General features: G+C 49.0%; 1 protein-coding gene across 2 annotated transcripts in view; it reads left to right on the top strand.

Annotated features, from left to right (window-relative positions):
- LDLRAD3 (low density lipoprotein receptor class A domain containing 3) overlaps nt 1-24362 on the top strand; it is a 207473-nt gene that overhangs the window by 67583 nt on the left and 115528 nt on the right. The gene's annotated exons all lie outside the window — the stretch shown is intronic.

Raw genomic sequence — 24362 nt, 5'->3', positions numbered from 1 at the left:
AGCAAGCCAAGGAGAGAGGGCAGGAGCAGATCCCTCTTCCCAATCCTGCTGACACCTCGGTTCTGTACTTCTGGCCTCCAGAACTGTGCGACAATACATTTCTGTTGATGGAGCCACCCAGTTGTAGCACTTTGTTATGACAGCCCTCACAGTCTAATCCAGCCACCTACCCATCTCGCGTGCTTCTTAAAGAGTGTTACTTAGTGAGTGACAGCTGGCCCACAGCTGTGTAACAGGATGACATTCACAGACATCCCACTTCCATCTTTTTCTTTAACAATTTGAAAGTAAGAATCTTACTGTTACGGGTTGAATTGTGTCCCCCAAGAAGATATGTCGAAGTCCTAACCCCCACTACCTCAGAATGTGACCTTATTTGGAAAAGAGACCATTGTGGATGTAATTAGTTAAGATGAGATCATGCTGGAGCCAGGTGGGCCCTTAATTCGACATGACTGGTGTCCTCATAAGGAGACAATGTGAGAATATGAGGCAGGAAAGCCAAGTGACAATAGAGATCGAGATCGGATTGATGCAGCTGCAAGCCTTGGAATGCCAGGAATTGACAGCTGCCACCAGAAGCTACAAAGAGGTCGGGAGAGACCCTAGGCGGAGCCTCAGGGAGCGTGGCCCCAGTACCGCTTGATCGCAGACTTCTGGCCTCGAGAAACAGGAGAGAATCAATTTCTGTTGCCTACAGCCATTCGGTGGGACTTTGTTTTGGCAACACAAGGAAGCTAATATACCTCCCAGGGACAATAAGCTATCTGGGCTTCAGTGGGCTGGCTCAGCTCAGTGGATGTGGGCATTCTGTTAACCTCCCACCCCCTGCCATCCTGTGTGGCCTGTCTGGAAGAGTCATGCCCTCCCTATCTGCTTGGACACACTGCCTTGTCATGTGATCCTTTTTTTCTCCAGATCTTGGTTCTGGCAAGCCATTATTAAGTGCTGAAATGCACAAGCCCTCTGAAGTTGTGCTTTAGCAAACAGAACTGGCCCTTATGGCGTCTAGAGAATATCATTGTGCTTTAAAGCTATGCCCATTAAATACTTCAGAATGAAAACTTACCTTCCTTCATAGTACTCATTGTACAGAAGAAATCCAACACCTGCGTGTGTTACTGTTGGCCCTTTTCTAACTTAGTTATTTTGTTTGTGTACTTGTTTTTAAGTTTCTCAGGTAGTACGCAGAATACCTCCCACTTCATTTAATGTCTTCCATCACAAATGTGAGACCCTAAATGCTGTGGTTAAGAACGGGGTAATGGGGCCCAGGCAGTGCTGGGTTCTACTGCCGGACTCTATTTCTGACATCTGGGGTCCTGGGCACCACTTCACCCCTATTTCCTCTCCATGAGATGGGGATACCGATGCTAGCAGTGCACACTCCGCAGGTGATATTTAAAACAAAGCAGGCGGTGTGTCCAGGCAATAAGCCTTTTTAGAAATGAGCTGACCTTAAACAATAGGCTGTTTCCTGGTGCAGACAGGGTGACGGTCAGCTCTGCTGACCGCTGGGCACTATTCTAAGCCTTGAATGAACTAAGGTATCTGAGGCTCAGAGCTGGGTGCCTGGTGCAGGTTAAGCATTTGGTAAGTGCTAACTGACGTTTTTCTCTTAATAAGGGCTAATGACATTCACCTTGAACCAAAGTCCACTGTGACATCACTGGCCTGTGCAGTGCTAGCCATTAACGGTTCCAGCCCACCCCTTGCCCACCTCCCCAAGTCCCCACTTTCCCTTGCCCTCTGCCCACTCTCTTCTTCCTGCTCTCTCTTTGGGAGCCTGCACCTTAGAAACACCTTCCTTGGCTGGGTCAATATCATCTTTTCACTTGAAAGAATCCTGAACACACAGTCATGAGCTGTTATGAAATTCTCTTTAGTTTTGAGCTCCAGGGAAGTAGCCAGACACCAAAGCTGGTGCAGAAGGGAAGGAAACACCTATTTGAGGGCTTGAGGTGAGCCAGGTGGACTCCTGGGACCACAGGGAGGGAAGTAGCTCTCCTGCATCCAGCAGGGGGCCTGCAGGTGTTAGCTACCCACCAGTGTCCGCCACTGGCTTGTTCCCAGCTCAGCCAGAACCCCGCACAATTAAGCACCTATGTGGATTTTGATGATGGTATTTTGCTTCATCACCTGACCTGTCTTCTTTAGGCTCCACCTTCACGCTGCTGACCTGAAACCAGAACTGCTCCCTGTGGCTTCTAAGGTTTCAGGCCTAGAACCTGGAGAAATGACCTAACATGAATTTGACCTTATGCGAACTTTTCTAAAGGGGCCCTCATAGCTGTTTGAAGACCCCAGCAGTTTTACACTAGGTTGAGCAATACAAAGTGCTCTGAAACTTTCTGAATGCATTAGTTCCCTGGGGTTGTAACACAGTACCACACACCAGTGGCTTCAGATAGAAATCTGTGCTCTCACAGTCCTGGAACCTGCATGTCTGAGGTCAGGGTGTTGGCAGGACCACGCTCTCCCTGGGGGCTCTAGGGTAGGGCCCTCCCTTGCCTCCTCGCTGGTGCTCCTTGGCTCCCTTGGCTTGCAGATGCGTGCTCCAGCCTCCGCCTCCGTCATCATACGGTGTTCTCCCTGTGCATCTATCTCTACGCCCAAATTTCCCTCCTAAAAGGATACCTATCCTTGGATTAGGGTACACTTTAATCCAGTATGACCTCATCTTAGCTCAATTATGCACACAAAGACCCTCTTTGTAGATAAGGTTGTACTCACAGGTCCAGGACACTAATACCCAACTCCACCGGGTCCCTGTTGAGAAGAAGGAGTCCCCAGCGACCACAGGAGAAGGCCTTCACACCAGGCTCCATTCTGTGTGGGTTCTCCTTGCATCCACTGGGGATAGTGCATTGTTATTTATTTTACCCCCCTTTGTAGCATGGTGGTGATGGGTAAGGAGCGGTTTGAAAGCTTGGGAAGAGTGCTTTGTATGAGACAATGAATACTAAAAAAGAAAATTCAGCCATCACCTTGCAGCTTTGATTCGACCACTTCACATTGAAGCAGGTGCTCTGAACGCTAGTTCATGAGTGTGGCAGCCTGTAAGAGTCTGTGCCTTTAAAAGCCACGAGGGCGGAGGGGGTGGCGGGAGGTGCTATAACTAAACCGGTGCCCACAGCTCCCTGCCTCCCAGCCCACCTGGGAGGAAGCCGAGAGGGCTCCCAGCCAGACGGAGCAGCCGCCAGGTTTTGCGCGTCCTGCACAAAGACCGTAAAAGCTTGAATTAGTTGCCAATGTTTCTAAAACTTGCCCATAAAAATGGGGATTATCAGATATTCTTGAAAAATCAGATTCAGTGTGAGGATACTCTGCGCTCAGAGAGCCAGTTTCCACTCTGCCTCCATCATGCATCTCCCCGTCCGGCTCATGCTGGGGCCTCCAGTACGTCCTTAATCCTGAGACAGGCGTCTTCGCCTTCAGAAGTCTCTGAAATTGAGGTGATGAGATAAAGAAACGGTGTCCCAGTTTAATTGGCAAAGTTATTTCTTTTTGACTTGTACATAACATAGGACGTGCCTTATAATCGGTGGCTTCTTAGAGTCAATGAAATATAAGTGATTTTCTCTGATCATTAGCATATGATGGCTCAGCCAAGGGTGCTGACATTTCCAAACAGAAGAATATGCCATGGGTGTATAGTTTCCTTAGGGTGCCGAGTGGGAGGGCACTGGCTCTGGAGCCACACCGCCTGCGTCGGTCCTGATTCTGTTACCTGGGAGCTGTGGGATCTAGGCAAGGTGCTTCAGCCTCAGTTTCCTTAAATCCCATGGAATTTTTATGAGGGTTGAATGAACTGAAGTCTTGAAAACCCTTCACATGGCAGCTGGCACACAGTAAGCACTCAGTAAATATTAGCTGTACTCTTACTGGAAACATGGAGTCATATTCCTGGTTCATATCCCAGTTCTGCCACAGGCTGGTCACTTCCCTTCTTGGATCCTCAGTTTCCTCATCTGTGAAATGGGACTAGGTCTGTAAAAGGGGGTGTGTATGATGAGGCTTGCCATTGCTGATGTCTGGTGCAGAGCAGGCACTTTATAAAATGTGCTTTCCCATCTTCTCCCCACCGCGGCAACGCGTTATTCCCGGAGAGGGAGAGTCTCTGGAGTTGCCAGGGCATATTTGATCCAGGCTCCCTCGGTCTCCTGCGTTCAGTCATCAAAAGCGGGCTGGAAGATGCTCCGCAGATTCTGCTTTCTGAAAGGTTGTCCAAGCTGAGGAAGGCGACCCGTTCCATTTCGGAAGTCTGCACATGTTCAGATGGGCTGCACGTTCATCAAAACGAGCATCTCCGCCTCTCTGAGCCATTTTCAGGAGACAGAACCCAGGGGTCCTGTGACAGCCCCGATTTGAGGAGGGGGTGGGGGAGCACCTTGCCAACACCAGTGTCCTTGAGCCCCCCCCCCCCCCGCCAACCCCTTGAAAGTGAGAAGAACCAGACCCTGTACCAAGGGCCCTGGTGTCCCCTCCCGTGGAGCTGGGACAGGAGATTCCGGACTTGCTGATTGGGGGGAGAAGGCGAGGTAGGCGCCCTGGAGCCTGGAGGAGAGCTGGGAGCATTTGTCCATGTTAGTAATCTTCCTGGATCTTAATAACCTTTCGTTTCTGAAGTCACGGAAGCTCTCAGTTCTTAGAAAGTCTTGTTTTATTATTTAGTTAAGCCTCCCTCAGCACACACATATCCCTGCTGGTGTCGTTCTAATCCTATTCTAATGTTGACAGACTCGCATGGTGTCTACCAAAAATGCCACCAAGCTCCTTCTGGTTTCCAGCCCCTGCTTTCTTGACAACCGCCAGTTGAAATGACAATGAGTCATCTTATAAGTCAACTCTGTTGTACGAATATCACCCTCGCTTATCTCGCCGGCCCTCCTGCCGCCACCTCTGGGGAGCTCCGTTGCCATCAGCACTATGCACTGCCTTTCCCCAACCTGCACGAGGAGAATGCTGATGAAGGCTGGAGCTGGGAGGGCTTGTGCTCCTGTGTCCTGAGTGTGGCCAGGGCACTGGGGCCCCCGTCATTCAGTCTCGCTCCCGGTGCCAGGACGCGGTGGCCACTGCAAGGCGACGTTGTCAGTGGTAACAGGCTCTGTAATTGCTAATAAAATTTAAATGGCTGCAAAATCACAGAACATTAAAAAAAAAAAATTTCTCTGGCACATCCAAGTCTTGCTGAATCAAGCTGGGCTGTGACTGTGAAGCCGTTTTATTTTTATTTTTGTGTGCAGACGTGCACTTGCATTTGCAACACAGCAGGCTTGCAATTGCTGAATGGCTTTTAAAAAATTCAGAGACCAATGAGAAAGTAATAATTAAAAGAAGAGGATGCAGTGCGTTCTTATAATCCAGACACGTGAGTGGGGGCATTCTTTTGCCAGTAACACCTGAAGACTAGTTTTCTGGCCATTTAGAGTGGGAGATGATGTGGGTAGAGAATCTGAGGTTAAAAGGTATGGCCCTGTTACAAAAACATTTCAGGAACTTTGGACTTTTGGCGTGGTTTATTCCGTGCCTTGGTTAAGATTGCTGCAAGAGGACTGCCATAAAGGGTAGGAAAGGTCTCCGGGCTAAAAGGCTGTCAGATTTTCTGGACTCAGTGGTTGGAAGGGGAGGGAATGAAATAGGTTACATGCATATAGTTTCATGTCCTAGGCATGGCAAAGCTTCAGGTTAATTCTCAGGCCCCTTTGGAAAGGCGTAGTTTGCATGGACCTGAGTCTTCTGCTGTGTTCAGGCCCTTCATTTGTAGAGGAGACAGGGAATCAGTGCCTCCGATTCTCCTTGGGGTTGAAATCTGCAGGGACCAAAGGCTGTCAGGTGGAAGGGTTATTGGCTTCTCCAGTTCTTTTGGGATCTGGTAGTAAAACCTCTGATGTTTACTGACCTGAGCTAAGAGAAGGTGCTTCAGGGAAGGGTCAGGAACGGGTGGGGGAGGGTGGCTCTGATGAGGAGACTTTCAGCGGTGCATTGAGAGCATCAGGCGTCCTGGAGAGCTGGATGCATGGCCCACTTGCACGGCGATTTTCTGGTGGTCCTCCAGCGTGGCATGTTTTCTCTCTCGGCTGTTTTGAACATTGTGGCCAATTGAGAGAAGCTGGAGCAGGATCCTGCCTGTGGCCATACAATTGTTCTTGAGCCTGCTCAAGCCCATTGCCATCACTGTGCTGCTTGTCCTTTGGCCTTTTTCTGTGGAGCTCAGCTTGCTCCTTGATGCACAAGCGGATACGTTCTGTGAGCGCCTGGGCGGCAGGCCGGCAGCCGTGGGAAGCCGAAGGGGACTCTGTCGGATGACAGGGAGCAGATGGCCTTGGTTGGAACATGGTGGGTCTCTGGCGCTCACTGTCTGACATTCAAAACCAAACCAGGCCTGTGCCCAGTAGTCTGGAATCGAGGACACTGGCCAGTCTGGTGCTGGGGAGGAGTGAGGGAGAGAGGCCGCCAGCTGCCCACAGTCACTGTGTGCTTTGGCACAAGGCTGGTGCAGCGCCCATCTTCTTCCCTGTCCCTGCTGCCACGCAGGACCCCTCTGAGATGGCAGTGGGGGCCCAGCACCTGCGCTTCCTCCAGTTCCCCATTCAGCTGTTTCTTGCCATGTGCTGGGATATTGGTTCCAGTGGTGACTGGGGGAAGACCCTGCCCGGCCACCCTGGTTTTGGGAACGGGCGGTGGAGTGGCAGTTACAGCTCAGGCTCTGCGCTGCATTAGTTGGGTCAGCTGAGACGCAGCTGCCAAGACAGGCTTAGGTGTCCAAGGGCTTTACTGGGAGTGGGAGCAGGACGGCAGGAAGAGCCGTGATGGAGGTTTGGCATTTGTGGAAGGAGAGAAGGGAGGAGGAGGAGGAGGAGGAGGGCGAAGAGCCTCAGACTGCAGTGCGCCTTCTTCGGCCAGGCCCATGGGACATCCTGGAGCCAAAGGCGCCTGCAGGCGGAGTCCTGCGGGGCTGTCAGTCCCGCGTCCTGCCCCAGGAGATCTGGGTGTGCACTGCCCGACCCCCACAGCCACGGATGAGCTGTGTTCCCGCACTCGTTAATTCGTGTGACAGACCTGTGACGAGCCCCTCGGCGGCTCTGGGGAAGACGGCAGAGGAGGAAATCCCTGTCTCCTGAGAGACCTAAGTCAGGTGAAGGGATGAATCCACGAACAGGCATTTGCAGTGGGGTCTGGGAGAGGGGCACAACCTGGGCACTGTGGGGTCCCACAGGAGGGACACCTGATCTCACCTGGGGCCCTCAGGAAGTGTCTGGGAGAACCGCTGACTAAGCCGAGACTGCAGGGTAAGGAGGTGGCCCCGTAGCAGGTGGGTGCACCTGCGTGGAAAGGGAAGACCCCACAGAGCCCCGATGGGGGAGAGAGGGCGGTGGGGTTTGGGAATGCCTGACGCAATTCTGTGGCCGGGGTCGGGGGCGGAGGGGAGATTTTCAGGCAGCGTGGAGAGCTGTGTCGGTGGCCATCCAGCAGGGCCTCGAAAACCGAGGGAAGGACATTTGCTGCATGCCTGTGGTCCAGAGGCTGACGAGTTTGTCACTCATGCCCTTCCACATCCCAGATGTGTGTGACTCCGGGCAAGTTGCCTAACGTCTCTGCACTGCAGTTACCACATCTGTAAAATGGAATAGAAGCAGGTCCGTCTCACAGGGCTGTGAAGATAAGTTGCTCTCTGTGAAGCTCTGGGAACAATACGTAGTTCTGGTCATATCACTCATGCTTTAAGTTCTTCTGTAAAAGTCATGGTAAAGCCATCATCAGGGCTTGCCTGCTGCCGTCAGACAGTCACCAGGCTTCCCAAAGCGACGTGAGAAACACGTTTTCTGAACGAATGAAGGAGTGTTGTAGTGTTTTCTTGATGGCTCAGCATGAAACTGCTCCATGTGATATTGCCAGAGACAACTTTTAAAAAACGTACCTAAACAAGTCTGTTCTCTCGAACAATAACTGAAGGACGCTCGAGCTGTCAGCCAGCTGGGGCTCCCAGGCTCCTAGGGACAGCCGCCAAGCAGACTTTCCTAAAGCGTGCCTGTGGGTCGCCTGACTGATCTGTTCAAAGCCTGCTGAGACAGAACCCCTGTGGGTGGGACCTCAAAACCGGCATCTTAACGTGCGGCCCAGGTGAGTTGTGCACCCGCTACACTGAGACGCTCCTCTCCTGTGATGAAACTCAGTCTTGGGGCAGGAGGGGTCACATAAGGCAACTCTCCCATTGTCAGCGTCTTTCCACATCAGGGGTGCTTCATGTCTCCTGAGCAGCCCAGGCAGGTGAGAAGCACCCCCATTGGTGTGTTGGTCTCCAAAGCAAAATGTGAACAGAGAGCACTGAGTAATGTGATGGCCATGTGCTAAGGGTTAGAGCTTTATTTGCTTTCAAAGGCCTTTCATGCGTAGCATCTCCTAAAGAAACAGCTGGATCCCAAGTGCTGTCTGAGCCAGCAATGAAAATCTTGGCCAGAGGTGCCCGGCCTTGAACATCTCAACAAGGAATAGCAACAAGAGTGCATCCCCAGTAAGAGTGGGCGTCTCTGGGAGTGGGATTTGCCCAGGAGGCAGTGCGTGGGGTGCTTCAGAGCTCACACCCTGGCACAAGCCTGCTTGGGTTTGTCCTGGTTCCTCTGCATCCTGCGCAAGTTCGTCTCTCCCTACTTCAGCTTCCTCATCTGTAAAATGGGGAACAATCCAGTAGTGTCTACCGCATAGAGTTTAAATACATTTATACCTGTTATGTGTTTAGGACAATGCTTGACCCTTACTAAGCTCTTGAGAAGAATTAGCCATTATTATTAACAATATCAGTTTCACATACATGCAAGGTGGACCTTAGGTGATTTTTAAAGTGTAGAGAAAGGCTGCCTAGATCATAGAAGCTCATGTGTGAAGGGTCTGGGATGCAGCTCTCTGATTTGGGGCCTGGTTTTCCATTTCTGCAGTGAGGGGTGAGACCTCTCTCATTGCTGCAAACTGTGCATCTTGGAGTGTCAAGGGTTAGTGCCATAGGGAGAAGGGAGGGCAGCAGAGCAGAGGGGACTTTGGACTTGGACCCTGTGAAAGCAAAGCAGCTACAGGTCTCTCTCTCTCTCTCTTTTTATCCGCATTCAAGGACATGCTTATTGATTTTAGAGAGGGGAGAAGGGAGGAGGGGAGAGAGGGAGAGAAACATCGATGTAAGAAAGAAACATCGATCAGTTGCCTCTTGCACGTGTCCTGACCAGGGATGGAACGCGCAACCCAGGCAGGCATGTGGCCTGACCAGGAATCGAACCCATGACCCTTTGATCTACAGGATGACAGTCCAGCCAACCAAGCCACACTGGCCAGGTCAGGTCTCTCTTTTTTTAATACCTAATGCACTTTGCATAACATTTCATTCTTCAGAAAACAGACAAAAAGAGTTGAGTTCCACTGGACCAGGTCCCTGGACTGGATCCCTAAGAAGGCTTTTTCCCCCTCTTTAGTTTCTTCTTGTCATCTGAGATTCCAAAGACTACACAATTGTCCTTTTCCAGAACAAAGCTCACTTCCAGCTACCATAGCATGGCAGTACTCAGAAATTTGTTTATTGTAGTGAGTCAAACTCTGCTTTCTGGAACCCCTTAATGGTAGCAGTGGGGTGCCGGAGATGCCCACACGCTCTCTGTTTTTAGAAATGCTCAGGCTCCTGATGATTTCAAGCTCCAGCTTCAGGAATTGCTGCCCGTGTGACAGAGCCAGCCTCTCTGCCTGCCTGAGGAAGGCGTGGAGGGTGCAGGCCCCGTGCTTTCGTGCAGTGACTGGTGGGTGGCGGTGACACCACTGCTCTACTGACCAGGAGTGACTGGAGACCATGTTTGGGCTCCTCTTCCTGCGGCTCCGGAGGAGAGTGACTCACAGCGGAGCAGGCATGTTCTTCGGTGCAGGCAGTTTCTATCCGATACCATTGAGAACTCCCTTCAATGCCATTGACCTTGCCAGTGGGCCACATGCCTCAGGGGCCAGGCCTTTTACAGTTCCCATGAGGGCTGCCTGGAAGTGTGTGGGCACCTCCCCGACGTTGTGGATCCCTCTTTAAAGCCCTCACCGTCATGCTGGCAATCAGCCACACCACAGACCAGGCTCTGCAGGGCGCGTGTCAGAGGGAAGCATAAGCCGTGGGTTGTGTGCAGACCAAATCTTGGCGTGCGTGAAAGACTATGAAAACAGTACATATGTAAAACACGCTTTCCCTGTGCTCTCGGATGTTCCAGTTCTCTGCCAGGTCCCCTCCACGTTCTGCATTTCACAAATATTTTGTTTTTCATTCCAGACAGTGGGAGTACAAAGGCAGATTTGTTTCATCACTTAATTTGCTGATTCTGCCCAGCTTTTTCTCCTGCTGATCAGCAGTATTTTGTACAGCCTTACATTTAAGGCTGACCTTTAGGAAAATTACATAGGAGCAGTATCATACTTACCCCGTGTATGGCTGCAGAACACATGGGGAGATCAAGTGAAAACAAAAAAAATTATGGAACAGTGCCCTGTGAGTGAATTTTAGGGGAGGCAGCGTCAGGATGCCACAGCTAAGCAGGGTAGCAGGGAAGATTCTTTTTTGTTCTTGACCCTGCATGGTACTTAGGGCATTTGATTTTTACTTTTCTGAGCCTTCTTTTTCTTCTAAGTAGACACCTGCCCTTTGGCATCTGCCCAGAGACACTGGTTATTTACAGGATTGGCACCATCCTATTCTTTGGCTTCCCTGGGAGTACAGAGCTGTAAAACACCAGCAGAGGCTGCTGCTTAAAGAGAATGAAGGGGGATGGATGGATGGATGGATGGATGGATAGACGGACAGACGGATGGGTGGATAAAGACAGGGACGTCTCATTCTGTAATCACATTGCCTTCCTGATGCCTTCCTTCCTCCCCAGGCTGGGGAGATGCCTCTTGACCCTTCTCCCATAGCCCTTACCTATCTTTGACTTGTAAACAAGCACATACAGTGAAGGGTGAATGGTACCATCTTCCAGGTGACACTGGAAGCTTCAGGATAGCCAGGTAAGGCCCTGCCTGCATTTTGTTCACTCTTACCCTCACACCAAACAGTGTCAGTTCCTGGCACATGGAAGATGCTCAGTGCACATTGGTTGAATGAAACAAGGAGAGAACAGTGACTATTTAAAAGCACTTGTGGGGGCATGTTTTTGCTTTCCTTCTTGTATCCCTCACACACTGCTGCTCTCCTGGGCTGGTGTTTCTCTTACCAAGGAGCCAGATGGGACCACAAAGGAGGACTAGGATGCCTCCCTCCTCTAACGCACATGCACCTCTCTCTCCCTCGGGACTGTTAAAAGGGTCACCTAACTGATCCGCTTTAACAGCTTGTCCTCATAACCTCCCTTTCTGCCTCCTGAGACCCTCCTTCCTCCTTGTTAATGAATCTTTCTTCTGGGGATAAATATTCCTCCAGTTTCTCTCCTTTCTCTTTGGGTCCCAAGGGGTGTGACCTCCAGGAGAACCCCCGTCTCCCTCTCGCTTTCTAAGCCTTTGTGTAGACACCTATTATCCTCAGCTCAGTCATTGTATCCTTTGCTTGGAATTAGAGACCAGCGGCAAGGGCTAATGAGAGGCTTTCATGTTCAGGAACAGAGGGCACCTGGCAGCTTCAGCAGCTTTTCCATTTAATTCCAGGCTTGTGGGGACACTCACGGTGCTCAGCCCAGCCCGGAGGACTGGCAGGCAGCACACGTGGCCTTCCCCGGCTCAGCCATTGCCTGCGCGGCCTTGATGGCCGTGTGCAGAGGAGAAGCCAGCGCACTGTAAAGGACACTTGCCTGTAGTCTTCCTAGTTAGTATGCTTTGAGCACGCACTCCGGCTTTCCTGCCTTCGTTTTCTCATCTGTAAAGTGACTTGGTCCTCTCTGAGTCCTCTCACAGCTGCAGACGTCTGTCATTTAAAATAAGATGTCCTATGAGGACACTTCCTTGTGAAAATACAGAATGGCTTTCTGGCACGTGAGCATGCCATAGAGGTGGGTTTAGGGTGACTTAGGTTTATGCAAAATTGTGGAGATCCCACGGGCATGTAAGTGTGGGCTCTGAGTCAGACCATGGAACTTAACTACATACCATGCACTGTGCCCGGTGCTCTGCGTGGATGACCTCGTTCAGTCCTCACAACGTGAAGTGAGTCCTCTTAGGATCCCCATTTTACAGATGAGGGCTTGAAGCTTAGCGAAGGTAAGGATTTGGCTAAGGCTCTCGAATGGCCCAGCCAAGTTCTGAAGGCAGACATTTAGCTCATGTGAACAGATTGACTTCTCTGCTATGCTGCCCCCTGCAGGTAAATGTGTGCAATGCAGGTCTGTACAGAGGTTTTTCAGGGTTAGTTGGGCTTCTGGCCTCCATTGCAAAGGGAGTACGTATTGAATGTCCTGCACAACACTTTTCTGCTCTGCAAGAAAGGATTGTATTTTAAGTGTCTGCAGTCATGCCTGACATTTCTCCCTGGCCCTGGAGGGTGCAGCAGGGCCTTGAAGCATTTGGGTGTTGTTCCTTTAGTAGTCCTTTTCTGTCTTTGGTAAAAAATCAGTGGCAGGCAAATCTCAAGGCACTCTGTACTAAATACACCCTGTAGGAGGGTACCCAGGTACCTCTCCCCTCCCCCTCAAACTTCTCAAGTTACATATATGTATGAAAGGCATGGGGATCATGGTAAAACACAGGTTCTGATTCAGTGGGTTTAGAGCAAGGCTGTTTGAATTTTTAACATGCCCTTAGGGGGCTGTTGATGCTGTTGGTCTGAGGTCTGCAGTTGGACCAGAGAGGGTCTACAGGCCGGGTTTCCAGGCTGGCTCCATCAGAATGATCGAGAGGCCCCAGTAAGCAGTCTCCTGGGAGATTCCCAGTCAGCAGGTCTAGCACAGGGCCCAGGATGCTGCAGGAGTTCCCGGGACCACAGTATGAGAAACACTGCCCACACCAGTGGCTCCTAAGCCTTGGTCCTCTGTAGCCTGGCTTCTGTGCCCACCACAGTAATGAACTTGCGCTGGGGATGAGCACCAAGAAACTCTTTATTGTCAGATTCAGCAGGCATTCCCACCCCCTCCGACCTCCGAGCAGCATTGGGCACCATTGAACACACCAGTTACTTCCCTCCTTTGCTTGCTGGGGTTCTACCTTCATCTCCTGGCTGCCCTCCCGCCTCACAGGCAGCCTCTCTGGTCTGCTTCCCTGCATTCACCTGGAAATGAATTCCGCCCTTTGCTTCTCAGGCATCCTCTCTTGGAGAGCTCATCACTCCCATAAACCAGTGAGGCCCAAATATTTATTTTCTGAATGATCTTCCTAAACCACATATCAGATCATGTTACTACTCTCTCACTTAAGACAGGTGGTAGAGGACTTGGGAGCCAGCTGGTCTGAGCACAGATCCTGGCCCTGCCACTTGCCAGCCCGGAAATCTTGTGCAAGTCATTAAGCTTCCTTAGGCTTTTGTTTTCTCGTCTGGAGGAAGGGACTGGCCCCTCATCTAGTTAGAGTGCCCAGCACTGGAGCTGGTATACTGTGAGCGCTCAGAAGTCTGCTTTGAGGTTTGTTTTTTTTTAATTGTTAGTAATAAGGAATAGGAATAATTACAACAGCCCCAAATAATAACAGAGGACCCCAAAGTGTGCCTCACAGGGAGAGCCCTCCTGGCCTGGCCGCCTGTCTCCTTGGCTCCTCCCCAGCCACCCTGTCTCACATGCTGTTTCTCTCAGCTCCTCTGTCCTTCTAGCATAACCTGTGAGCCCCATGGAGCTCCCCCTGCGCCCCGCCCCCATATCTGCCTCTGTGCTTCTGCTCAGTCTCCGGGGTTTGTGTGTTACGCGACTCCAGCTGTACGGACCTGATTTGCTTTTGTGTCTGTGTCCCCGTTAGACTCAGGTCTTTCAGTCGTGTTCGCCGCCCTGACATTGGAAAATGGCTGTTACTCGTGGAAGACTCACTGTAGAATGCATGAATGTTTGAGTGACAGCGAGCTTCAGAATTGCCCACTGGCATAGAGGACAAGCACTCTGAATAGTTAAGGTTATTTTGCCTTGTTATGGAAGAAAACCTAGGATATCATCCCTGTGGCCTCTCTCTTACTAGCTGCCCCCTCTCCCCAATTTAGTCTAGTAGCAAGTTTAGTCAGCGCTACCTCTAAAGCAGTGGATCTCCTCCAGGGTTCATGCTGAGCCCGAAGTCATTGGACAATGTCCAGAGACACTTTTGGTTGTCACAGCTGGGGGTGCCCCTGTCATCCAGGGAGTAGGGGCTGGGGATGCTGTGAAACATCTTGCACAGCCCCCTACAGTGGAGTGTTCTCCAGCCCAGATATCCCAAGCACAGAGGCCCAGGCACGGTGGTCTGGAGCCGGGGTCTCCAACCTCCGGGCCGCAGACCGGTCCCGGCCTGGGCCTGTTAGGAACTGGGCCACACAGCAGGAGGTGAGCTTGAATGTAGTGCGCTTGAATCATCCGGAAACCATCCCCTCACCTCAGGCTGTGGAAAAATTGTCTTCTATGAAACCGGCGCCTGGTGCCAAAATGGTTGGGAACCGCTGGTCCAGAGGGTTCGGAGTCTGTGCACGGCTCTCCATCTTCCCCACTCCCACACTTGCACAAGGTGCTCTTCCTACCCCCCGGACTGGCCTTTCTGCCTACCCCTTCACGCCCTCAGTCTGGGCAGCAGCTGATCTTTAAAAAAGATAAGTAAAATAAGTCTCCTGTAAAACTTCCCGTCACACTTGGGATCAAACCCAAACTGGGGCTGAGGAAACTCTCCCTAACTGGCACCTGCTCCCCCCACCCCCACTCATTGGCCCCTGACCCTCTGGCTTCCTGCTCTGGTCCCACCCTGCCGTCCTTCTTTAACTTCAGAACTTGACATTTGGGGTCCAGATAATTGTTTGCTGGGTGGGTTAAGGCTGGTCTGCACATTGCAGATGCTCAGCAGCATCCCTCGTCTGCCTGCCAGATGTCAGTCGTACTGGCTCCCCTTTCCCCCAGTATTGCCCAAGGTTGCCTGGGGAGCAAGCGGAACTGGGGAGCAATGTGGCCAATTTAGTACCTTCTTGGAAAAGAACAACTCTTTTATTTCTGATGTCGCCACCCCTCCTAGATCCCAGGGGTTCTTAGAAAGTTTTGTTTATTGAGTTATATCCAGAGTTACACAATCCATTCACACTACTCTAATTTTAGAGCACTTCCCATCACCCCCAAGAGAAGCCCCCTGTTACTGAGTTCTAAATTCATTATGATGTGATTGGAGAACATATGTGGTATGATTTCATTCCTTTTACGTTGACTGAAGTTTGTTTTATGGCCTAACATTTGGAACACCCCGGAGAATGTTGCATGTGCATCTGAGAATGTGTGGCTGGGGAGTTCTGTGGGAGTCTGGTGGTCTGAGTGGGTGGTTTAAAGTGTTGTCCTTGTCTCCTGTTTCCTTGTTGATCCCAGTCATTCTGTCCAGTATTGGAGGTGTGGTAGAGAAGTCTCCAGCTCTTATGTATAAATGCCCGTTCTCCTCTCAGTTGTCTCAGTTTGTGTGTCATGTATTTTTTGGCTCTTAGGTGCTTATGATTATGTCTTCCTGGTGGGTTGACCATTTCTTTCTCTTCGGGAACATTTTTTTATTTTTGCCTTAAATTCTGTTTTCTCTGAGTCCGTTTTGCATAATCACTCCAGCTCTCTTGATTTTGGGTAGTTATTTATTTTTTTGGCAGGCCTCCACATTTACTCTAATGTGCCGTCAGGATTGCGGGGGTCACTGCTCTCGTGGGATAAATTAGAAGCCGAGGATTGCCGTCTTGGCTTTAAAGTGAGCCCACAGCTACCAAGAGATGATATCCCTGGGACCACACGCTTCCTGTGAGCCGTGCTGAAGGCATCACAGGAACTCTGGATGCCTCAAGGAAACCCTGTCCTGCAGCAAAGCTTGTGGCGGGTTAAGGACTGTTTCCCGAAACCATTGTTTTCAGTTTACCTCATGACAGACAGAGAATGTTCTCTCACTCAGCCGGTCAGAGCAGCCGGCCGGCCGCCTGCCTTCCAGTCCGCGGGACTGTGTGTCTCAGTGCAGGTCCCCTTGTCCTGTGGGTGTCACCACATGTGACCCCACATCACAGACCTTTCCCTAGTGCTCTTTGCAGGCATTGTAACAACAAAAAACCTGAGCTCCAAGTTTTTCTGTGTATGTGGGTTGTCTGGGGAGGTGCATGTACGGGGGATGTTCAGAGACACTTCTAGAAAGCTAGTCAGAAATGAGCTACCTCTTCACCAGTCTGAAGAAAATAGAATATGCAAAAAAAGAAAAAAGGAAAATGAGGATGTAAGAAGAAAAACCTCAGATTTTGCCTGGGGCCCTGTGGGTGGAAGATGGTGAACCCTCTGAAAAGTAAATCCTTTTGGCAATGGGGACCCCCTTGCCCAGCAGGATGGAAAGTGATCTAGAACGGATTCTTCTTCATTCGTGTTCAGGCAAACCTGAAAACTCTCTTTGGTTCTCACATCCCCCCTCCCCTTTTATTTTCTTTTTCCCTTTTTACTCTCATTCCTTAGGAGGTGTCCCTTAGAGATCCCCCTTTCCTGGAGTGGGCCGGTGCCTCTATTGAAGTGCTCCTTTGAAGGTGGAAACTCGTCTGCTTTATCCGCGTCTGTTCCCACATCTGTTCTTAATCCCAGGGCATCTGATCCACTGTCAGGGAGTTTTCCCTCTTAAGTAGTGAAAAGCCTCGAGAGGCTAAGTTATCTGACCCACATTTATTTATCTTTTTAGAGCTTTTTTCCTCTCAAGATTTTTCAATAGACGAATCAGTTGAGAATGTCTGGGTTTCCTGCTTACAGATTCTCTGGAATTTTTATTCCAGTATATATATATATATACACCCCTTCATATACATATATGTGTTGAGTTATAAATAGCCAAAGTAAATAACCTAAAAAAACCTCTTTAGGTCATAAAATACTTTTCTAATGCTAAGCTTGCTCACTCGTTTTGCCTTTTTCCTGTCATTTTTAATAACAAAATTATCTTAAAGGGCACTGGCAGGCACTTTGAATTCCCTTATTGTTTATAGTGCCCTTTTTCCTAACAGCCCAGAGAATATTGCAGACTTGGCTCTCTCTTCAGTTCCTCCAGGGCTTTGGGGAGTGAGGAGGATATTTCTTTGACTTACAGAGCCTCATACTGTCATTGTCAGTCCATAAAAATTCCCTTCATAAAGAAACAAATCTGACACGTTTCCTTCCTTTATAAAGCTGTCTGCCGACCCCCAGGGCTGGCATCCCAACCGCTGCCGGCCTCTCCCCCAGCCTCACCGCCCGCCGCACGCTCTGCATGCCAGATGCCACGACTTCTCCCAGGTCTTCTCCCAGTTCAGAGCTTTTGTCCGTGCTGTTTGTTTGCCTGGGATGCCCTTCCCTATCCTTTTTAACCAACATTTCCTGCTGACCTTTCATACCCAACTGAACTAGCACCCCTTTGTCCCACGCTGCCTGGGTCCCCCAGGCTGAGTGAGTCACACTCTCTTTTGAGGTTTCTTTTGTACGCTGGCCATCCCCCCCAGATCGATTGAGCATCCACTGATGAGCCGAAGCCATTTGAAAATAATAGTAATAAATGATAACAGTAATAATACCTAATGTCTGTACTGTGTACTACCATTTAACATTGTTACATAACACTATATTTTACAGTGTATAATCAAGTAATAATAGCTAATATTTAATACATATAACAATAGTTAATACAGTATGAATTATCATAGCTCCGTGTTCCAGAGAAAGACTAAGCAAGTATGATATCATCTCATTTAACCCCCACAGCCACTCAGCAAAGTAGGTACTGTTGATGTTGCCCTTTCCTGATGAGGAAAATGAGGCGCAGAGAGGTGAAACAACTCACCATAAACCTTAGCCAGAAGGTGGAACCAGCATCTGAACCCTGGCGGGCTGACATGTAACCCCACGTTCTTAGCTACTGTCATTCAGTATTGAAAGGCAAATGTTTTACAGCTTTTATTGCACTTAGCACATTTCATTGCAATAATCTGTTTATTGTCCTTTTTGTTCCTTCTTGACCAAGTGTTCCTTGGCTAGGGACTTCGTGTTAGCAAAAGTTATGTTTGAATGTTTGATTCTCTTTGCAACCTCCACACTTGGTCCGTATGTGGCTAAAGTGTCCAGAATTAACGTTAAGGGAAAAATAACTGAATGACTAAGTCCTTAGATAACTAAATGTTACACTGACGTTGCCTCATTTTTCTCAGGGCCATCCATATATGTGAAGAGCAGTTTGTAGAGCCGTGAACCCTGCTAGGCAGGGGAGGATATTGTCGGATCCCTGCTAGATACCAAGTGTTAGGCCGTTTTCTCTGTATGCAGAATCTCATATAATTTTCCAGCCACTAATGAGATCTGTGCTCTCTTTATGCCCCTTTACAGATGGGGACGCTGAGGCCGAAGGAAACGAAGTAACTTGTCTAAGGTCTCAGCTATTTTGTGGCAGAACTGAGAGAGAAACCCAGATGCTTTGGAACCCGAAGCCCCTATGACCTCTTAGCCCTAAGGCTCCAGGCCTCCTGTCTTAGTTAGAAAAGAGGAAATGTTTAGAAAGAATTTTCTGTCTGAGAGTCTTTTGGCAAATCTGTTTCAACTAGATGTCTTCTCTCTGTCTTTATAGTCCAGTTAGCTTGTGGTCTTCTGGCTTTCTCCATTCCCCAGGGGGTATCTCTGAAGCAGCCAGTATGGCATTTTAGGGAGAAGTGATGTATTGTGATATCTGAGCAATAAAACTTTCAGTCTATGCCAGTAGTCACACAGAGTTGAACTGCCGGAACAAGTAAATGGTTTTGTTGTTTTTTTTATCAAGCAGTAGGAATTTGTAAAGGCTTGAATTCTAGGTGTGGATTTGACTTGCTGGGCTTTTTGGGACCAAAATGAAAGACCTCTCCCCCTTCCCCCTCTCTTAGAGAATGTGGGCATATTGCTTTTTAAAAGTCGTATTTTTATAAGGCCTTTTTCACTTTCTTGCTTCTAACCATGAAGTCAGTTTTGACTTTTAAAAGGAACCACAGTTTGACTTTTTACAAAATGAACCAGGGGACTGAACATACTAGCAATTTCAGATCCATTACTTTTTGCAAAGTTTTTAGCCAGTGAGGGCTGCATGTGGGCTATCACTTTGGGGATTGTGTGCACGTTGATTTAAATTACATGAATTTTCTAATTTGATTTTTTTTTCTATTTTGTAGTTAGGTGTAATACTTATACTTCTAACATCTTTAATGTGAACTGAATTACAACTAGCTCATAATGCATTTCTTCTTGAGAAATAAAGTCTTTTACTTTTTTAGTTAAAAGATACCACGTACTATTAGTGAAATGAGAAACAAATTCATACTGATCCCCTGTCAGTTCTCCCATTACCACATCATTCCTGCTTTGGGCCTTTGCACATACTGTTTCCATCCTGGAACAGCCTTCACTCCACAATCTCACCAACACCAGACTTTCATCTGTGCGGAGCTATGTCCTGTGTATCCTCATTGTTTGCAGGGGAGACAAAGAATTTGTGAATGAATGTTAGTCAAATGACTAGCTAAATGAGTAAGGCCTCAGACTGCCTTAGCATCACATTGGTTCTCACCTTAGGTCTCCGTGGTGTGTGTGTCTCCACTGAGCCTGGCTCTCCTCTGGGAATCATTTTCTCACCTCTGTCTCCTCCCCAGTTTGAGATTGGGTGTCCTCTAGCTCCCCCATCAGAGCACTCCCAGCACTGCATGCAGAGGCTCATGGATTTGTCGGTTCTCTCAATCAGGAGCGCTGTTCAGTTGCCACACAACTGAGTGCCTGACAGAGTAGGAGGCTCGGGAATATTTTGTTACTGGCCAAGAGGGGGCATAAATACAGGGTCCGGCACAAATAACATCCCTTTCTATTAAAAAGTCTTTCATTACAAAATCATAAGCATGTAATTTTTTAATATAACAATATCTCATTCAAGCATACCATATGCCTAAAGCACACTTTAGGTGAAATGTTCAAATTAAAATTTTAAATTATTGCAGCCATATTATTACCCAACCAACCACACTCAAGTATGCGTTACTTCTGCCAGGTCCTGTACTTCTGGTTCCTTTGACTGTGTTTTGTTTTGTGTACAGGTGAAGTGCTAGTCCTTAAAAAGTGGGCAGAGCAGGCATACAACCCCGTGAGGAACATTTGTGAAACCTGTGATTACCTTGATCAATCCAGTACCCGTCTGACACCATGTACAGTTATTACAACATTATTGACTATATTCCCAGTATTCCATTACTGCCAATTTGTACTTCTAAATCCCTTGACCATTTTTGCCCATCCTCCCAGCCCCTTTCCCACCTGGCAACTGTCAAAATGCTTTATGTATCTTTGAATCTGTTTCTATTCTGCAAAACAAACAAAACCAGAAAAGTAGACAGAGCTGGTTAGGAGTTTTAAAGTTCTAAGAGAGCCTTTTGGCTAGGACAGCAGCTGTTTGAACATTAGCCTTCAGCTTTTTGTGTAAGGCAGAGTGATTTTTGTATCTCGCTCATGAAGGTGGAGGAAGGGGGAACCTGTTGAAATGGGGAAAGATTACAGAGGCCCGCGGTTTCCTCACGGAGGGTACTCTTCTCATGGTAACTACACTATCTGGGATGTGTTAGACTTGATTCAAGAGAGTGATGATCAAAGGGTGCCCCATATTGGCCTTGTAGCCAGAATTCTTGGAGCGGCCACTGGTCTCTGTAGTGGTAACATCAGGAAAAGGACTGATGGGGTCATTTGCTTTCTGGACACGAGACAGGTAGACTCTGTCTGAGTAGGGTGTTCCCCTGTTAGTATTCATTGCAGTTCTCTGGGTGCTTAGTAAAAACGCAGATTCCCCTGGGGAGAGGCCCAGGAATTTACATTTTCACAGCATCCCTGGAGTCTCTACTGCAGGAGGATCACCGATCCCCTTCTTCATGAACCACGGCCTTATAGGACAGGAAGTTCTGGGGAAATATTGGCAATGGGGCAGTCTCTGGTGGGAGAACCTGCCCTTTCTCAGAGCCCTTAGTTAGAGGGGAAAGTGCAGCAAAGTCAGCTCAAGGAGCACCTCCCGGAAGGAGGGCCACTGCATTAGCCTGTGATTGGTGTAACCCAGGGAAACAATTGCAGCAAGATTGATGCCCTGCACCCGGTGCAAATTTAAAAAGATAAAAAGAAGAGTCATGGTTTCCTTGACCGCATAGGAATGTCTCCTACTCTGCAAAGTAATGAAATACACAGATGTTAAAATGAAGGGAGACAGAGATAGATGGAGAATGATGAGCACAGGCTGCAGTGAAGGACCAACCTAACAATGCAGAGGAGCCATGGCGTGTTCTCAGCCTGTGCGCTCCTAGGGAGATCCTCGCCAGCAGGAGGAGCCGCGACCGCCTCGTACTGTCTGGGTTGCAGCGTTTCCCCGTAGCCGTCTGTGGCCAGGAGACAGGGCCAGTTCCTCAGGGAGGAGGCAGTCAATAAACAAAAGGAGGCCAAGATGTGAAATATATGTATCCTTTGACCCAGTGGTTATACCTTAAAGAGATATTGTACAAGTGGGAAAAATAGTATGTGTCTAGATGTGCATTGTTTATTGAAAACACCCCAAGTGTCCACCAATAATGGGACTTGTGGGTGCATAGATGCAGTAAAATTACTCTTACCTATCAAAAGGTACAGATCTGTAGTTATCAACAGGAAAACACGTCACAATATACAATATTAAATGACAGAAGCAAGATTCGGAAGAGCGTAATATTTCAGAGGTGCCTTTAATCAGGTATACTCTGGTCTCTATTTATTAATTCATCCAGTAGATAGAGTAACTTACATACCAGGCACTGTTCTGGGTACAGGAGGCAGAGCAATGAATAAGACAATGGTCCTTTGCTAGTAGTGAAGAGCTTAGAACCAGCAGCACCCGCGTCGCCTGGAAGCAAGTTAGAAATGCAGGATTCCAGGCTCCACTCCAGATTTTCTGCATTTTAACGAGGCCCTGGGACATCTGCACATTGTAGTTTGTGAGACTGTGTTTTAGGAGCACGTTAACCAAAACGACCACAGTGGATTTTCCTGGGAGGCGGCAATTTTGGGTAATTTTTACATTTGCTTCTGTATGTTTCTCTATCATTTGAATTTTTCACAATGAGCAATGTCTTGAGTTTACAAAACAAGGATGGTAAGTATGCACAAGAGCTTAAGGCTCCTGCTTCTACTTCCTTGGGCTCTCTCAGAGCACACTGGCAGCATCCTGGAGCAGGGGCTGGAGGTAGCAGCTGTTGCTCATTTGGCCAACCTCAAAGGTCCGGAAGAGAGACCCTGAACGTGGTCTGTGGCTGAAGCTGTTGTCGCAGGTCTGATGAGCTGAGTTACTGGCTATTGTGGCTGAACAGAGAGGCTCGGGTATTGCAGCCTCTGTCCAACTTTTCATGTGATTACCACGTGGGGAGAGTCTGGGCAGCAGCTGTAGATGGCCAGCCTGCAACATCTGTCATCTTCCAGGACAAGTGTGCAGCCCTGAGCTCTTCCTGAGCAGGTTGGGAGCCACAGGCACGGCGTCTGGTGATGAGTGTTTTCTGTCCAAGGCCTGGAAAGCTCTGGCCATGCGGAAGAGGGCCTTCAAGTCTCATGACTGCTTTCCTTGGGCCCTCCCCCACATCGGATCCCCGAGGTGGGCCTCGGCGGGGTGTGGCCTGCAGCACCCTGCCTAACACACTGTGTAGACCCAGGGCATGAGAACTGGATCCTGGAGCAGCCTGACCCCAGAGAACCAGGTGACTTTGGATAAGCCCCTGTTGCCTCCGTGGGCCTCAGTTTTTCTCCTCTGTGAAATGTGAGAATTCGTTTCTGAACAGACCCATGTGAACTCCCTGCTGTGCCCCAGATGTTATGAGGTAAAGATCAGGCCTTTGTCCTGAGGGCGTCACAGCCTGGCAACACTGGGATGTCTCCGGGCCCCCCCTAGTTCTGGCATGATCCCCAAACTCTGATCCAAGGGCTCTGTCCTTCCTGCCTGTTGGATGCTAAGGCAGCTTTTCATTTAGGGTGATGGTGAATAGAGGGGGCTACTGTACATTTGCTTGTTTCTGTCCTTGCTGATAAAATAAAAAGTCGGCAGCTGTGTTTGTCCTTTGTCCATTCCCATCTAGTTTTAAAAACATTTTTATTTTTTATTTTACTGGTCTGTGAAATTCAGAACTGTAACAACCAGGCTGTAAGGAGGGATCAGGAAATAAACCAACCCCCAAGAGAGCCCCGATTCCTGTCTTGGTGTCACTTAGAAAAGTTCATGGAGCAACTCCTTGCAAAGTGATGGATTTTAAATACATTTTTGGTGGAATGGAGTCATCCTGTTTGCCTTTGTCAGTGCGAGTTTAGACACAGAGTCCTTCCGCCTTTTGCCAGGACTGCTGAGGTTCAAGCTGAAATCTCCCCTCCATGGAAATGGGGGCTAGACTTTGTCCAGGAACCCCTTGAGCGCCACAGCAGGTCACACAGGCAGGGAGCAGCTGACAGCTGCTGTCAGCGACTGGCCTCTCTCTCTGAGCCTCTGCCAGGCGCTCGGCTGGCCGCCTGTGATCCACCGCGGAGGTCGCCTTAGCTGGCGTCTGATGGTGCAGACGTAAATCATAACAGGACAGGCTCCCTCTGACAGCATCTGAGCATCCCTGGCAAGGCAGGAAGTCTGATGACTAATCCCCAAAGAGGGTGCAGGGGCAGGGACAAAGAGCTGGTTAATTGAATGGTAGCTAATTCATTTATAATTATTCATCTTCTCTCTCTTTATCTTATAAAGCTCTAGTCCTTTGGAGCTGGGCTTGCTGAGCCTTAGGAATACATAAGGAGGCAGTAGAACAGATGAGTCAAGAGCAAGGTTTGAGCCTTGACTCGGTTTATTAGTATCAAGCTACTTCACTTCTGGACCTCAGTTTTCTTATCTGTAAAATGGATTTTGTGAGGAGTCAATGAGATGATACCTGTAGAACATGGAGCATAATGCTTACACCATTCTAAGTATTCAGTAAATGCTAACTATTGTTACCCAATCCCCCTCTTTCCTCTTACAGGTTCATTTGTATGTTCAGCAAGTATTTATTAGCCACCCAGTGTAGGCACTGTATAGACAGAAGAGCAGAATAGGGGCTAGAGTGACTGGCTGGGGGTGAGGTTTCTGCTGTCAACAATACAGTGGTTAAAGAGCCCTAAACAAATGAGGGGTGAGCCATGCCAACCCCTGAGAGAAAGGCATTCCACGCAGAGGGAACAGCCGGTGCAAAGGTCCTGCGGTGGAACTTTGCCTCCTGGGCTCAAGGAGGAACTAGGAGG

The sequence above is a fragment of the Pteronotus mesoamericanus genome, unplaced genomic scaffold, assembly GCF_021234165.1.
Source record: "Pteronotus mesoamericanus isolate MK-2021 breed Mesoamerican mustached bat unplaced genomic scaffold, CSHL_Meso_final contig_90, whole genome shotgun sequence".
NCBI lineage: Eukaryota > Metazoa > Chordata > Mammalia > Chiroptera > Mormoopidae > Pteronotus > Pteronotus mesoamericanus.
Note: the sequence above shows the minus strand (reverse complement) of the source record. Positions and strands in the feature narration are given on the sequence as shown.